Raw genomic sequence first — 15,787 nt, forward strand, 5'->3', positions numbered from 1 at the left:
CTGCCCAAATGCTCTTTAAGAGCCCTAAACAAGTGGAAATCACTGGGGGCTAAATCTGGACTGTAAAGACTGTGGTAAAACCTCCCAGTGCAAGTTGGCCAGTGCTGTTTGGATCAAATCGGTTGTGTGTGGCCTGGCATTGTCATGGAGAAGAATGTTTCGACAATATTCCAGGTCTTTTCTTCCGAACGGCCCGACGTACAGCACCATGACGCAGTGTTGAGTAATACTGGGCATTAATTGTGGCACTCTTCTCCAAAAAATCCACATGGATAACACATTTCATGTCGCAGAAGACAGTTCCCAAGATCTTACCCAATTCCAAAATTGTGCGGTTCATTTGCTACCAACTCCCGCCCTTCATTGAACTCTTGACACCATTCGTACATTCTTGCCCGAAACCATTCATACGCTCTTGCCCGTGACGGTGTTTGTTCACCATACTGTGCTTGCAGTCTATGCCAAATTTCAGCAGGTTTCACCTTCTCCTTCACGAGAAATTTCATTATACACCGCTGTTCCACAGCAAAAGATACACTACTTGCCGCCATCTTTGTTTACACTACTGCACATGCACCAAATGCATCTCAAAAGGATAATGGTTACTCGCAAGGAATCATGGTCTGTCCTGCCGAAGTAATGCAGCGGTCTATGAATTCATTAATATTTTAAGGACGAAAGTCTTGGTCAACCTTGAACGACCCTTGTAAATGGACGGCATCTGCTGATACAATATTAAAAAAATAAGCTTGTAATCTGTAAGTAATAAATGGCATATTTGGACGTGTTTATGGATGGTTTCACCCCCCCCCCTTTTTTTCTGTTTGCATGTATGATCTATGACCATCTGAAATGTGTTAGTCAGCCCAACCTGTATAATTAAATGAGAACAATAAACATCCCATTATACATTTTTGCAAGGTTGCTAACTTAATTTTGAAATCTGCAGTGATGTAGAAAGCATTCCCTGACATTCACTACGAGACTCAGCGGCAAGCGGTCCAGTGTCAGCGCTTGTCTTTCCCGGTGAACGGGGTCCATGACAGTCGCACGCTACAGTTTGTTTTCTTCACTCTCTTTCCCTTTCTGTTGACGTTGCAGACTGACGCCAGTATAATCCTCCCTCGGAAGTTGTGTTGTGTCGTGTCCGTGTGTTGAAGATTGTGGCTTAATATGGCACAACAAAAGTTTACATTACAACAAAGGATTTATCTTGTCGAGTGTTACTTCGGAAAGAGGAATTGTGGAGAATTGCGACGACGTTTTGCAACGAAATTTCCTGGTGTTCCCGTTCCACATAGGACCACTATATTAAACCTCGTAAAAAGAGTTTAGAGTAACAGGGTCAGTTCTGAATAAAAGTGCTCCTGGGTTCAAGTATCACTGTTCCATTTCTGCCTCTAGAGATTTTTTTTTGTTCATCAGTTTTTGCATTTTGAAAAATGCATTAGTCTGTAGTTATTTTAGAAGTAGTATGCAGCATGCTGCCAATATACAGCAGAACATCGATATATTGATAATACCACAACATGATTGATATTATTGACATCTATGATACCGATATTATAGGCATTGACATTACTGATATCACTATTGACATTACCAATATTATTGATGTTGACAGAACCATTATTATCAAGATTGACAATGGCGCTTATCAACAACAGTGTGCTTGACTTGTACATGATGAATGCAATACAGAAGGGGAGAAGATGCTGTTTGAGAATTACAGTCTGCAGAGTGAACCATTGCAGTCTATAGAGTTGTTGGACACCTATTTTTTCATATGTGATGAGCAACATGATTCTGTATCTTCTAGTTAAAATTGCAAATCAAATGTCAAATGTCTTGACAAAGATATATACAAGGGGCGTACGTACTGTAATGATTTACACTTTATTTTTTTCAGGTCCCATGGTCCACCATTCGAGAAGTGAGGACTACGAGTCTAGTCTACCGATTGCAGGCAGCAGTGCCCAAAAAGGTTTTCCAGTGTTCACACAGCAGCACGTTCCGTACATCATTGTCAGCGGACAATTGGACAACATGGAAAGCGACTTTAATGGTCAGCATTGGACAAGTTGGTTTCTATGGGGAGAGGGTGTGACGACAGCAGAGATTTACAGACAAGAGTACGTGGTGTGTGGCAGGACCTCGAACCACATTTCAGCAATGGCCATGGTTGATTCCCGACTGGTGTGGGAGCGTGTGTTGTCGTGTTGCAGGAGCACTACTTTTGCCCATTTTCCTGGTAGTTTTTCTGAACCCATCTGACGAACACTTTCCCCATATTAAGGTGATCGTGCACGATTCGCTGCAGGGTGTTTCTGGACAGGCCCATGGTTACCTCCATTTCAGAAAACGTGATGCACCTGTTCTCAAGAATGACTTGCTCAACCCGTGTAATGTTTTTTGGTGTTGTCACAGTCACTTTCCTTACAGAACTTGTCTTTTTTTCTGTTGACGTGCGTCCTGTTATCCAGCCTTTCACCCAATTGTAAACGGTTTTCCGTGAAGGCGCATCTTCACCACACACTGCTGCCAATCGTCTGTAAATCTCTGCTGTGGTCACACCCTTTCTCCATAGAGACCAACTTGTCCAACGCTGACCCATTATAATCGCTTGCCATGTTGTCCAATAGTCCACTGACAATGATGAACAGAACGTGCTGCTGTGTGAACACCAGGAATCCATTTTTGGCACTGCTGCCTGCAATCTGTAGACTAGACTCGTAGCTTCATATGCCAGTCCTCATGTCTCGAATGGTGGATTATTGGACCTGAAAAAAAAAGTAAAAGTGTAAATCATTATAGTACGCCCCTCTTATCAATAACCGCTTGGTCCCACATCATGACCATGTGGTCCAAGGCATTATACTTTGGGCTCTGGCTATGGGATGTGCACAGGTTTGAGTCTCCTAGGGGAAGCATAGCAACTTTTCTCCTGAGATTTTGTTCTGTATATGGAACCACCATCGTGAGGAAATTAGGGATCTACGAATGAGTAGCGTAGCCTGATCTCGGACACCTACAACCACTGGGAGTTTGTTGTGCTGACCACACGTCACCCCATAACTGGTTGGTTGATCACCCACCTTGGCAGGTGGAAGTGGGTAGTAGGTATGCCCTGGTGCTGTTGTGCCACAGGCTATATTGATAAAATAATCACTTGACATTTAACTTCGATATAACACAGCCAAACCAGCATAAGTTATTGTTGGAATTATATACATTTGTATGTAGCTTGGTCTTCAAAGTCAACTCAGAGCATTTGAACATGACGAATAGGGCAAACATTTCTCACTCTATTTGCTATTTCTTGAATGTGAGAGGCAACCACGACTCCTTAATCAAAGGTGACATCTAGATATTTGACATTTTTGCTGTGCGGGATTGCTTGCCCATCATACCAAAGTTGTCTGAGTTCGTACTTTCTTCATTTAGTGTGAATGGCACAGATGCCTTCCAGAATCCCAGCTGGGTGTGTATTAGAGTACTGCAATGAGGGCTTTTCGCTCGAGCGCTTGATAGGCCTTCCTCTCGAGTGAAAAATGCTCTAACAAGCAGAATTCACTCAAACTCTTGAAGCCTGTCAGTACACGTATTTCCGTAATTTGCCTGTGGTAGTGGACCCTCAAATATGAATCATGAAGTAAAAGACGTAGTAAAATTGAAAATGAAGTGCAAATAGTCATGATTAGAAGACATAACTGAGTTACTAAATTAATTCCACAAAACTTACTTGTAAATTGTAGAAATTTTCAGCGAAAAATGCAGGCTCGACCAGGACTCAAACCCGGGTCTCTGGCATACCGTGCCATTGCTCTAACCACTGAGCTACCGAGCCAGCCTGGCCTCGCCTGATTTTTCGCTATCGCTGTTTTACCAAAAAAATCAGGCGAGGCCAGGCTGGCTCTGTAGCTCAGTGGTTAGAGCAATGGCACGGTATGCCAGAGACCTGGGTTCGAGTCTTGTTCGAGCCTGCATTTTTTGCTGAAAATTTCTACGTAGCATCTCCTGTGGGAGCCTAATCTTAAATAATTACTTGTAAATGTTTGATTAATTTCGGTGGCCTCTGCCACCATCCACTTGGGAACTCGTTGCTTCATTGTTGGGTTGACTTCCAGTTCCTGTTGTTTCCTCATGTAACATGAATAGTCATAATTTCCATGATTCAATGCAGTTTTGTAGATCTTACAATACACAGTGATATGTGAAAATGAAATAGACAATTATGGGCTGAAACTACCAAGGCTGACATTTTATGTTTCTACGATTATTGTCACATTAAAATGATGTTCGATTGAATGTTATAAATGCATTTTATTATTTTGCGGCATATGATTATCCTTTTCGGTAAGTCAACAATGATGTACACGTACTTGTTGCTCTGTGATACGATATTTGTAATCGCTTAGGCAGGTATGTCAGCATGTGTATCCATTTTACGTTTCGATCTGTAGATATTGTGATATGTATTGTATTTAAGTCTGACATAATAATATACGGAATTATTATTTAGAATTGTAATTGCATAGATGGTTTCTTTCCATGTGTTTTAGGTTGACAGTGCTACTCACTAGGCTCTGAAATACGACATGTTGCCAATGATTGCACTACTACGAGTGTGGTGGTCCCATGCAGTAGTCTAGTGTGGATATAGAGGTAGAGACACTTGCGTTAATTTCTCACCCAATATTTATTACGACGCCCAGACCATACGGACCCGAATGCAGACTAGAAATAGAGCCCTCTCACTTACCTAATGCAATCTCTCTCCTCTTCTGGTACCTCCTCACTTATCAACCATAAGGAACCAATATACACGTATTACAACTAATCAATACATGTAATAAAGGGGGGGAACTCCCGAAGTAAACCTGCCTCCTTCGAGGGTATGCTCTTATTGTCCTGGTTCCTAAAAATACAAGGGTTGGATAAAAAGTAATGGCAACACTGGTATAATTGCTACTTGACTGTATTGGCAGAGGAGCACGTGTTACATTCCTTCAATGTAATCGCCCCTCATCTCTACGACCTTCTGCCACACGTATGCAAGGCATCGTACACCGTCAGCGCGTCCATCTCTGTCGATGTCCGGCAGTGACCGCCCTATAGCACGTATGATGGCTTCGCGCGTGTCGTAGTGCTTCCTGCCAAGTGGTTCCTTCATTTTGGCAAAAAGGTCGTAATCACACGGTCTCATACCGGTGAATACGGCGGATGTTCCAGTACCTCCCACTACCAGTTATGCAGGAGCGGCGTCACAGTGTTCGCAGTGTGACACCTTGCATTGTCAAGCAGGATGATGGGACACCGTGCCGTCGCTTCCTTCTTAATGCGAGACGAAGGTGGTGTTGCAAGAAGGTGCAGAAGTAGGCTGCGTTTACCGTCTGCCTGAGAGATGTTGTTCTTCTTGCCTAAACATATTGTTAGGGCGCTTGCACTCTCGTCCTCTGCTTCAGAGCACTGCTGTTTTTGACTGAATAACATACAATCGCTTCCACTCACTATACTTCCTCGTCTGACATTCCTTTATCAGCCACAAAACGGTTGTGGCGCTGTGACTCAGCCCTTTCACGGGAGAGCAATGTTGCCATTATTTTTTATCCAACCCTTGTATACCAGGACGTGAGTTGCTCCGAATTTGAGTTTTTTTATTCTCTCTATTTATTACAATTTTATTAAAAAAAGGTAAAGTTCTCCCCTGTGTTTAGCACCATGCCATGAAGGCATATAGGGGGTGCGGGTAACACCCCTGACCGACTTTACCCCCCAGGGTTTCCCCCAGGTACCCATGTCATTCAATGCTGTGCCGGGGCCGCTTCCGTTAGAAGTTCCTAAATTTGAACTGGCCGGGGTTCGAACCTGGGACCTTTAGCATGGTAGTCAGATGCATTACCGACTGAGCCACCGCAGCCACCATTACAATTTGATTGCATTTTATAATGGGTATAATAATAAATTGCAATGCTATACATAGGAATATATAACTAACTAACTCTCTAGCCTTCTTAAACCCGAAGGTTCATGGCTGCAGCAACACAGGCCTTCCATCTGTCCCTATCTTGAGCAAGATCTATATACTCTTTTCCATCCCTACCGATTTCCTTTAGGTCCATCTCAACGTTGTCCCTCCATCTTCGTCTTGGCCTTCCTACAGGTCTCTTACCATCAGGTTTCCCAACAAGAATCCTCTAAATGCCTCTTTCCTCTCCCATTCATGCCACATGGCCTGCCCACCTAAGTCTTCTTGATTTAATGATTCTAATAATATCGGGACATGAATACAAATTATGTAGTTCTAAATTATGTAACCTTCTCCACTCACCTGTCTCCTCATCCCTTTTAGGTCCAAATATTTTCCTAAGGATCTTATTTTCAAATACTCTCAATTTGTGTTCCTCTTTCAATGTAAGGGACCAAGTTTCACACCCATATAATAATACAGGCAACATTACTGTTTTATATATTTTAACTTTTAGTTTCTTAGATATTAAACGAGAAGACAAAAGTTTATGAAGAGAGAAGTAACATGCATTTCCTGAATTAAGCCTACTTTTTACTTCCTCTTTAATATAATTTTCATTTGTTAATATTACTCCTAAGTATTTGAATTTGGAAACTGGTTCAAACGAGTTGTTATCAATAATTAGATTTGGATTATTACCTAACACTTGGTTTCGGCCTGTAAGCATATATTTAGTTTTCTCTTTGTTAACTTCCAAACCTATTTCTTTAGCAGTTTTGAAAAATATTTTATCATTATTCTTAATTGTATTCACATCATCCCCCAGTAAGTCTACATCATCTGCATATGCTAACAACTGAGTCACACCATTTAATTTTAGTCCTTCTTTAGTTTCTTTTACCTTACATAGGAATATATACGTGACATAATTGGTGTATACAATACATTATGTGATATCTGTTCTGGGATCCAGAACAGAGGACATGAACCCGATGAGTGACATTACATTACATGTACATTTTCATTTTTTTTTTTAAACCATTTGTGAATAGTGTAAATATATTTTCCTTTTGTACGGTTTCTGATTTTGACACTTATGTTTACATGGTAAGACAGTATTAATAACATTTTTAATAACATTCTCAATAACGTTCCCCAGACAGTGAGACAGGCATGCATAATCTCAGAGTCACAGTGGATTCCGTTCTGGCTTTCCAGAGCGGTTCTGAAATACAAATTATTTTCATCATCAACTCACAAGTCCTGAACCCCATTCTGGCATACCAGAGCAGGGTGCCCCTCCTCACTTCCAGAATGCCACTCTCTCCCCTTGGCACCACCTTCTCCCTAAACTCCACCAACGTAACTCCCGCTCAGCCACGACTTCCTCCCTGCCCGCGTCTCCCAGTTTCCATTACTCAGCAATGACATTGCCCAATCGGAAGTCGCACCTGCATTCCTATTTCAAGTTCTCCTTCTCTGTCCACAGTATACACACACACCTGAGCCTACACCATCTGTGAATGGGAACTAAGGCTCTTTCATGTTTGCAATTTACTTTAATCGTTTATAGCACTGTTCCAAATTTTAATACAGGGTGATTCAAAAGTCCTGATCCATTTTAAATAAGAAACAGATTCATTGATGGGAAAACAACACAAATCAATCCAATGCCTCCTTAGGATGTGGAATCAATGTAATTCAGCATGACCTCCTCCCATGTCTAGGCACAATCCCCACTGCTCTACAGTAGATCAGAACGCTCGTTGCAAAGTTCCTGGTGTAATGGTGTCCGCTGCAGCTCGAATTCAATTTTTCAATTTCGGAATACCCCCCCCCCCCCCATATCTTCACCTGGTAAACCGTTGATTTGATGTAGCCCCAGGCAAAGAAATCAAGAGGGGTCAGATCAGGTAAACGGGAAGCCCATACCCTAGGCGAGCCTCGTCCAATCCACCTGTAAGGAAAGCCTGCATTCAAGTGGTCATGGACAATGTTGGCAAAGTGGAGTGGTGCCCCATCCTGTTGGAAACAACTGTGTCATAAACCTGATCCTGAATCAGCTGTGCCTCTAAGAACTGTTCAAGCATATCCAGGTACGTTGAACCAGTGATTGTGGGTTCAGTGAACACGTAAGGCCCATACACTTTTGTCTTAGTGAGACGCAACCACACATTAACATTAGGTGTGTTTCTTTCCCACTAAAAAGTTTCATGAGGCTGTTCGTCACCCCATATCCTGCTGTTGTGGCGGTTTACCAATCCACCCACGTGGAAGGTCACATTATCACTAAACATGATGTTGTTCATCAAGTCCTCTTGTTCCACAGCCTGCAAGAAGATCGTAATACATGGACTCGCGAGATGCATGGTCTTCATCCTCAAGCGCATGCATCACCTGGATATGGTAGGCATGTTTGTGAAGCTTAAAGCATAGGATTCTCCATACGGATGCTTGGGATACACCAATCTCTCTGCTGAGTCTGCGTGTTGAGGCTCGAGGGCTACGTTTGCATCCTGTATCCTGTGCACATTTTCTGCCGATGTCGATGGTCTTCCTGAACGTCTTTCATCCAGTACAGATCCTGTTCTGAGAAATTCCTTCATCAAGATCCTGATATTTGCCCTGGACGGAGTAGTTTAGTGAAATTTCCACCAAAACATCGCCTGCACCTCAGCATAGGTTAACTCTTTCATCTGTCCACACACTATGGCTATTCTCTCTTCTTTAGTGAGCATGGTTTACATTACCTGTAAAAAAAATTCAACTTGAGTATCATGGAAATGGATCAGGACTTTTGAATCACCCTGTATATCAACATACACAAAACACTAATTACTCTATCACTATTACACTCTGTTCAGAGAAAACTTTCTTGGAATTCTTTCATTTCCCTTTTATCTTTATTTCTTCATTTAGTTTTATTCTTCTGTCTTCCATTAACTTTCTTCAATTTGTATGTATCTTTCTTTCTCTCTTCTCTATCACATTGTCTTTCTCTTTTCCTTTCCTCTTTCCAGGTTTGGAATACTGTCAAGAACCACGCTTCGGGGCTTGATGTGCTGCCTTTGTCATGGCAGACTTTACAACATAGCTGTTCCTTAAGAACATGTAGATTTACACATCTGAAATTGAATCTGTGTTTACATTTCGTGCCATTCAGAATTTGTACAGTTGGATAGTCTGTTTCGATGTAGTGAAGTCTGGTCTCTTGCACTTCCCTCTGAAGGTCATTTTCTGCATAACATTATCTGTCAGATTTAGAGTTAAAAACAACCGAGACAAATTCCCAACAATTAAAGTTATCCTATACAGAGCCCTCTGGAGCCCGTTCGAAGTAACGGATTGCTCTGAAACTTGGTCTAGAGACTATGGAGAAGTGAATGCTGATGAAAAAAAAAAGTTCAAATTTTCACCAGAATGTCCTTCCTTTTAGCTTTTCCTGTTTCCTTCTTGCCGCCTTAAGTTTTTTTTTAAATTACTCACGTGTAACATCCGATATTTCTGTTTCAAGATAATCTGGATCTTCATCATCATCATCCAGCCAATCTTCATAAAAAATGATCGCCATCACTATTGCTCATTTGCTCATCTAATGCTCTGACAGAGCTTCATCTGCCATCGTGGCCGTAAACAACTAGCATGTTGCGATCAGAGGACGACGCGAACAGAACCGTTATGAGCATTTGCCCACCATCTAGTGGCAGTATGAGGAAGTACAATGTCCAAACATTACTCAGGATTGCTAACTCTGTAAATGTACAGTAAAAGACCATTGAAATAAATTTTGAATTCAACTCCGTATATTATAAACGTGAATAGGGGTTCAAATCTGTTTAGCATGGATATTGGTTAATTAATAGAACAAAAAATAAACAAAACGTAAGTACCAAAATACACCAACATGAGTGATGCAGGGTTTTAGATTTTCATGGCCCAGAAATCCGGCTAACGGATAAAAACGTTTACATTTCTTCGCAAACAATCATTTTTGGACAACGAAGAAATAAATTAATTCCTGAATAAATAATTAATTTCATGTTGTTTGCTGAACAACTACTATAATATTTGTTGCATTACCCTTTTTTGTCACTGTTTGCCACCTCACACATAAGATAAACCATAAGACACTGGATGAAACATCATAAGTATCCACAGTACCTATGTTTGCTGTCAGTCAGCACTAAATATAGCTCCCACTGACATTGGTTCCATATAAAGTGCATTTAAAAGGGAATACTCAGGTAATAACAATATTAATCTCGATAAACTTTTCTTCAGTTACACTTATCCAAATCCCACCAAACAGAAACCATAAATCTTTTTATCAGCATACATCATAATCTCTCTAATAACTACCATCTCCTTGCAACCGGAGATAATCTTACAAGTTAGTCCAAAACCATTAGGTACGATTACAAAATTGCATCATATTAGAATTGACATTGCAATACGAGGAAAGTATTCTTTTTTTAAATTTAGCATTTTAAATGCTGTAGTACTGAATTAGATGGAGGCATTGATTTTTCCAAAGTTCTCCTAGAATATTTTCATGTGTTTGTTGCTTTCTGCATGCTCTATGAGAGGATGAAGTGCTCTCAAAATCTGAAGCCACATTTCCACTCCAGTTAGAATATTTTCACAGTTTTGTTTTGACTGTCTGGTTCTCCACCAAAGAGAGGAGCGATTTTTCTGTTCGCGTTTGCAAGGCCTATACCCTCGTGGACTTAACGTTGTTTTTCCATGTTTTTGCCTGGTAAGCTGACGCAGGGATAAGAAATAAAGCCATGTATTCATGAATACAAGTTGTTTACTGCCAGTGACATGAGCTTAGAGTTAGCAACACTGTACTGGGTAGTTGGGTAGAGAAGTTGATCATAGAAAAATGGAAGAAAAACCGTAGCCTTAGAGTGACTTTTACTTTCATTTTTCTTTCTATTATTTCAAAAATAATGCTGCAAGCTTGCAATGTCTAACACGAATACAGTTGGCATGTATGAAGTACCACTATTTGCAGTAAAAAAAGGAAATTAAAATTCCTAGATGAAAAAAGGCACTCATTTTTGTCTCTGATTGAGCTCTAGCAGACAACTGAAATTTTCCATCTCCAGAATAAATTAAATATCTTCTTCAGATGAAGTTTCAGCATCAATAGAACAATCCGTAAATATACAGTATTGGCCATATTATTGGATTCATTAGTTGAAAAAAATTAAACACAGATTAACTCACTTTATATAGAGAAATTTGGCAGATTTGATGTTTTGCGATACACATTGCGTTGTTATATGTGGGACTTACCAAAAGTACTGTAAAAGTGGTCATAACCTCTTTATTAACTGATGTACTCAACATACAAGGGTCACTATTTATATTTTGAGCCTTGGCAACACTGATTGAAGTTAGGCGCGATTTGACGTTTGCATGGAATCGTCTGGCATTATTGACCATAACGTACTTTAAAATGTTTTGTCAATAGCTTCATTTGTGTTGTTTATGTTGCCTTGGAGATTGCGCGACAACAATAAAATGGAATTAACTCGTGAACATTTTCGTGCGATGATTTTTTACGATTTACGACGTGGATTATCAAGACAAGAGTGCATCGATCAACTTACTTCCACATTTGGCGATGAAGCCCCATCCTTTGCCACTGTGAAACGCTGGTATAACGAATTTAATCGTGGCCGCCATTCGCTCACCGGCGAGATTCGCGAAGGTCGTCCAAAATCAGTTGTTGTTCAAGAAAACATTGATGCTGTGCAAAACCTAATACTGCAAGATCGTCATGTGACATACTGTGAGATTGAGGCAACCATAGGCATTAGTTCCACCAGCATACATAAAATATTACATGATCATTTAGCTGCGAGAAAGGTATGTTCTCGTTGGATTCCACACAATTTGACAAAAACTCAAAAAGACGCTCGCGTCAATTGGTGCAAACAAATGCTCAATAAATACAATCGTGGTGCTTCAAAAGACGTATATAAGATTGTAACAGGTGACGAATCATGGATATATGCATATGAGCCGGAACGTAAACAGCAGTCGACTGTATGGGTGTTTCAAGATGAACCCAATCCAACAAAAGTTGTTCGCGCTCGAAGCACATCGAAACAAATGGTCACCTGTTTTTTCGGGAAAACTGGTCATGTGGCAACTGTGCCTTTAGAGGAACGTAGAACGGTCAACTCTGAATGGTACACAACAATTTGTTTGCCAGAGGTCTTCGGTCAAATACGGAAAACAAACAAACACTGTCGGATCATTCTTCATCGAGACAATGCCAGCTGTCACACATCTCGTCTAACAACCGACTTTACGAACAGTCAAAAAATCGAATTGATGGGTCATCCACCGTACAGTCCTCATTTGGCACCCAATGACTTCTTCTTGTTCCCGAATGTCAAGAATAAATTGCGTGGACAACGATTTTCGTCGGCGGAAGATGCCGTTGATGCGTTCGAAAACCATATTATGGAGGTGTCTCAAGAAGATTGGAAAAACTGCTTTGACAAATGGTTCGAACGAATGCAAAAGTGTATTGACCATAAAGGAGAATACTTGGAAAAACAATAAAGCAGTTTTCAATGCCAAATTCCTGTTTTTTCATTGTTAGGCTCAAAATATAAATAGTGACCCTCGTACTCTCCATTTCCATTTAGAGCGATGCATTTGCGCCATCATTGAACCCAACTCTAGAATCCTCTTTGAAAAATGTCCGGTGTGCACTGTCTGACATCCACTTCTTCACAGCCACTTTCACCTCGTCTGTGTCATCAAATTGTTGTCCCCGAAGACTGTCCTTCATGGGACCAAACAAGTAGAAGTCGGAGGGAGCCAGATCTGGCTGTACCGTGGATGGGGGACCACGGACCAGCCCATTTTGCCGATCACCTGATTTCTTGCAAAAGAGGTGTGTGGTCATGCATTGTCATGGTGAATGTGGATCGCTTTCAGATTCTTGTGCGGTCTCTTCCTCCTAATGGCTTCTCTAAGCTTATGGAGTGTCTCAATGTACCACTCACTGTTGATGGTACGGCCGCATTCCAGGAAATCAAGGAGAATGATGCGCAATCAACTCATCCACTCACTGACGATTCGTGCCAGTGGTCGCAGTTGATGGTCTCCCACTGCGCGGTTTGTCTCCAATGCTGGTTTCTCCTTCTGTAAACTGCTTCATCCACCTGTGCACATTGCTCTTGTCCAATGGTGTCATCTCTGTACACATTTTGTATCCTTCTGTGGATGTCGGACAGTGCACGCCGGACTTTTTTCAAAGAGGATTCTAGAGTTGCATTCAACGTTGGAGCAAATGCATCGCTTTAAATGGAAATTGAGAGTATGTTGAGTAGCTGGTTTGTATAGAGAAAGAGTGCAGGGTCGCCGACTTGTCAAAATTATGGGGGGGTCCTCTGATCACTGAAATAAATTAATGAATGATTCCCTCCCTCCCTTTTTTAAGTTTTGGCTTCTGTGTTCGGAATCTCGTAAAAGCCCATGAATTCCTCAAAAATATCAAAATTTTCATTTACAGTTCGAATGTGTCATTTGTTCACGGATGGATATGTCACAAGTTTTGTCAACCATAATAGCAAAATATTCCCGACTTTTAATATCTGCTACCATTTAGCGCAAAACAGATCTTCCTAATATATCAGAGATCTCGCTCTGAATGTCACGTGAGAGCCATTTGTAGCCTGAACGTCCCATCCACTCCCCTAGTTCATGCACATCATCTTTTGAAACTCTTTTTAGTAAAAAATTTTAACAATACTCATAATTACATACTTAGTATATAGTAATAAGTCATGTGTTTTGCTGTCTTTGGTCATAGGCCCCCCCCCCCAAAGTCTAGAACATTTCAAATGTGTATTTAAAGTTAAATTCATGTGGCACAATTCAGAGTAAATTTTACAAGAAAAGTAAAATAATACATTAGAGCCTCTTAAGCAAAATTATTTGGGGAGCTCTGCCCCCACATCATTAACATTAGGGGGGCTCGAGCCCCCCCCCCCCAAGCCCCATGGAGTCGGCACCTATGGAAGAGTCACTCCAACTACATGTGCAATTTGAATGATCTACATCAGTTAATAAAGAGGTTATGACCACTTGTGTATTACTTTCGGTACAGCCCTTGTACACACTGCAACAAGTACTGTTAGTACTTCGTATGACCACCTTTGGCCCTTTTCGAGCCCATTTTAATCATTGTTTGTGTACAATTCCTTTTCACTCTTTTTCTAAACTTCAAACCACGTGGTTTATGAAATCATGCGTTGCTATGAAGATACAAATAAAGAATTAATATTATTTTCCTTTATTATAACCAAAAAATAGCATAAATAACCCAGTAAACAATGCACATATTGTTCCAGGCATTTTTGTGAATATGCAAAGAACCGTGCTGCCTTGTGTTCTTGGGACAGAATAAAAGAAAGGATTGTGGGAAACAAGATTATACAATCATCAAATATATTTAGTTAGAACACTTTCAAAACAATAAAATGTGCTTCTTTTTTACAGTGAGTCCAATAATTTGGCCAATGCTGTATGTACATATTTCGGCAAGTTTAATTATTGATAGTTTTCATGCTCGAAGTGGAATTTCCTAAGCCTGGATGTTTGAGCTACCGGGAAAAAGTGCTTTTATGTAATTTATCGTAACTGAGGGAATGGTATCCTCCCTTCAATGCGTTTATGAAAGTTACTGGTACCTATAATTTTGAAAGAAAATATTTAGCCTTAAACTGATTATTACATAATACAACAACAATAATCACTACACAATTGTAAGGTTTCTTAAGTGCTTTTAAATAATTTGTATTGCAGGTTCGAACTTGCACATGTAATGTAATAAGGACTCGGAAGTTTTTGATGACAGTCACATTTTTTACTGGGCCATGAAGACAATGCTAAACCTGATAGTAGTCTGTTTCGCTTCAGTTAGAACCAGAAAACTTCGTTTTTATTTTGCATTTTTGTGTATTTTTGAACTTTTCTTGGCTTTTACGTGATTTTCCATTTTTTTTGCCGGTTTTGTTGCATTTTTCTTCATTTTTGAGGTTTGAGATTGGAAGAAATATTCTGAAATTAAATAACTTTCATCAAGGAAAATGGGATTACATGAATTGATAAGAGTTACATATTTGAAGGTGCAAAGAAAATAATTAAATAATGAATGTAAATGTGTCTGAATGTCACATCCGCCACAATGGAATTGCAGCCATGTCAGGCTTAATTCATATATGTGGCCACGTGATGATCAAGTCAAAATCCTCGTGGTTGCACACTCCATGGGCACGTACATATCTAGAAATATATTTCAGACGGGGTCCAAACCAATGTCTCAGAAATAGTAATAATAATAATAATAATAATGAAATTAAAATATAAATAAAATATGTAAATTAATTAATATTGTATTGTTATTATTGCATCGATAGGTAAAAAGGATGTATAAGAATAGAAATATAACAGGATGTATTAATTTATCTAGCTTACGTTGAGTTAAGATCGCCAATTGTTTTACAAAAACAACTGCCCTGCCATAGATAAAGAATTGAATATTTATTGAATAACACAAAAAGATGTGAGATCAGTTGACGATTTAATACTTCATGCATATTTTCATATTGTGCAAGCATAAATCTTTGGTACTGTCCTCCAAAGCTGTACGATCTCAATATAATCCTTCTCTTCCAATAAGTTCAGAGGAAATTAATAAGCATCGATTATACAACAAATGCTAAACAAGTACATTTTCATTACTTAATGTATGTATTTGCTAAGTATTTTGGGGGGGAGGTGTCC

At 40.1% G+C, this 15,787-nt stretch overlaps 1 protein-coding gene and 1 non-coding gene across 4 annotated transcripts in view; one reads left to right on the plus strand and one right to left on the minus strand.

Annotated features, from left to right (window-relative positions):
- Window positions 1-15,787, plus strand: part of LOC145981899 (oxysterol-binding protein-related protein 9) — a 340,511-nt gene that overhangs the window by 33,343 nt on the left and 291,381 nt on the right. The gene's annotated exons all lie outside the window — the stretch shown is intronic.
- TRNAT-GGU (transfer RNA threonine (anticodon GGU)) lies at window positions 3,776-3,847 on the minus strand. The gene has a single exon. It is a non-coding gene; the product is annotated as a tRNA-Thr (tRNA).

Source organism: Lepisma saccharinum, chromosome 30, assembly GCF_977018435.1.
Source record: "Lepisma saccharinum chromosome 30, izLepSacc3.1, whole genome shotgun sequence".
NCBI lineage: Eukaryota > Metazoa > Arthropoda > Insecta > Zygentoma > Lepismatidae > Lepisma > Lepisma saccharinum.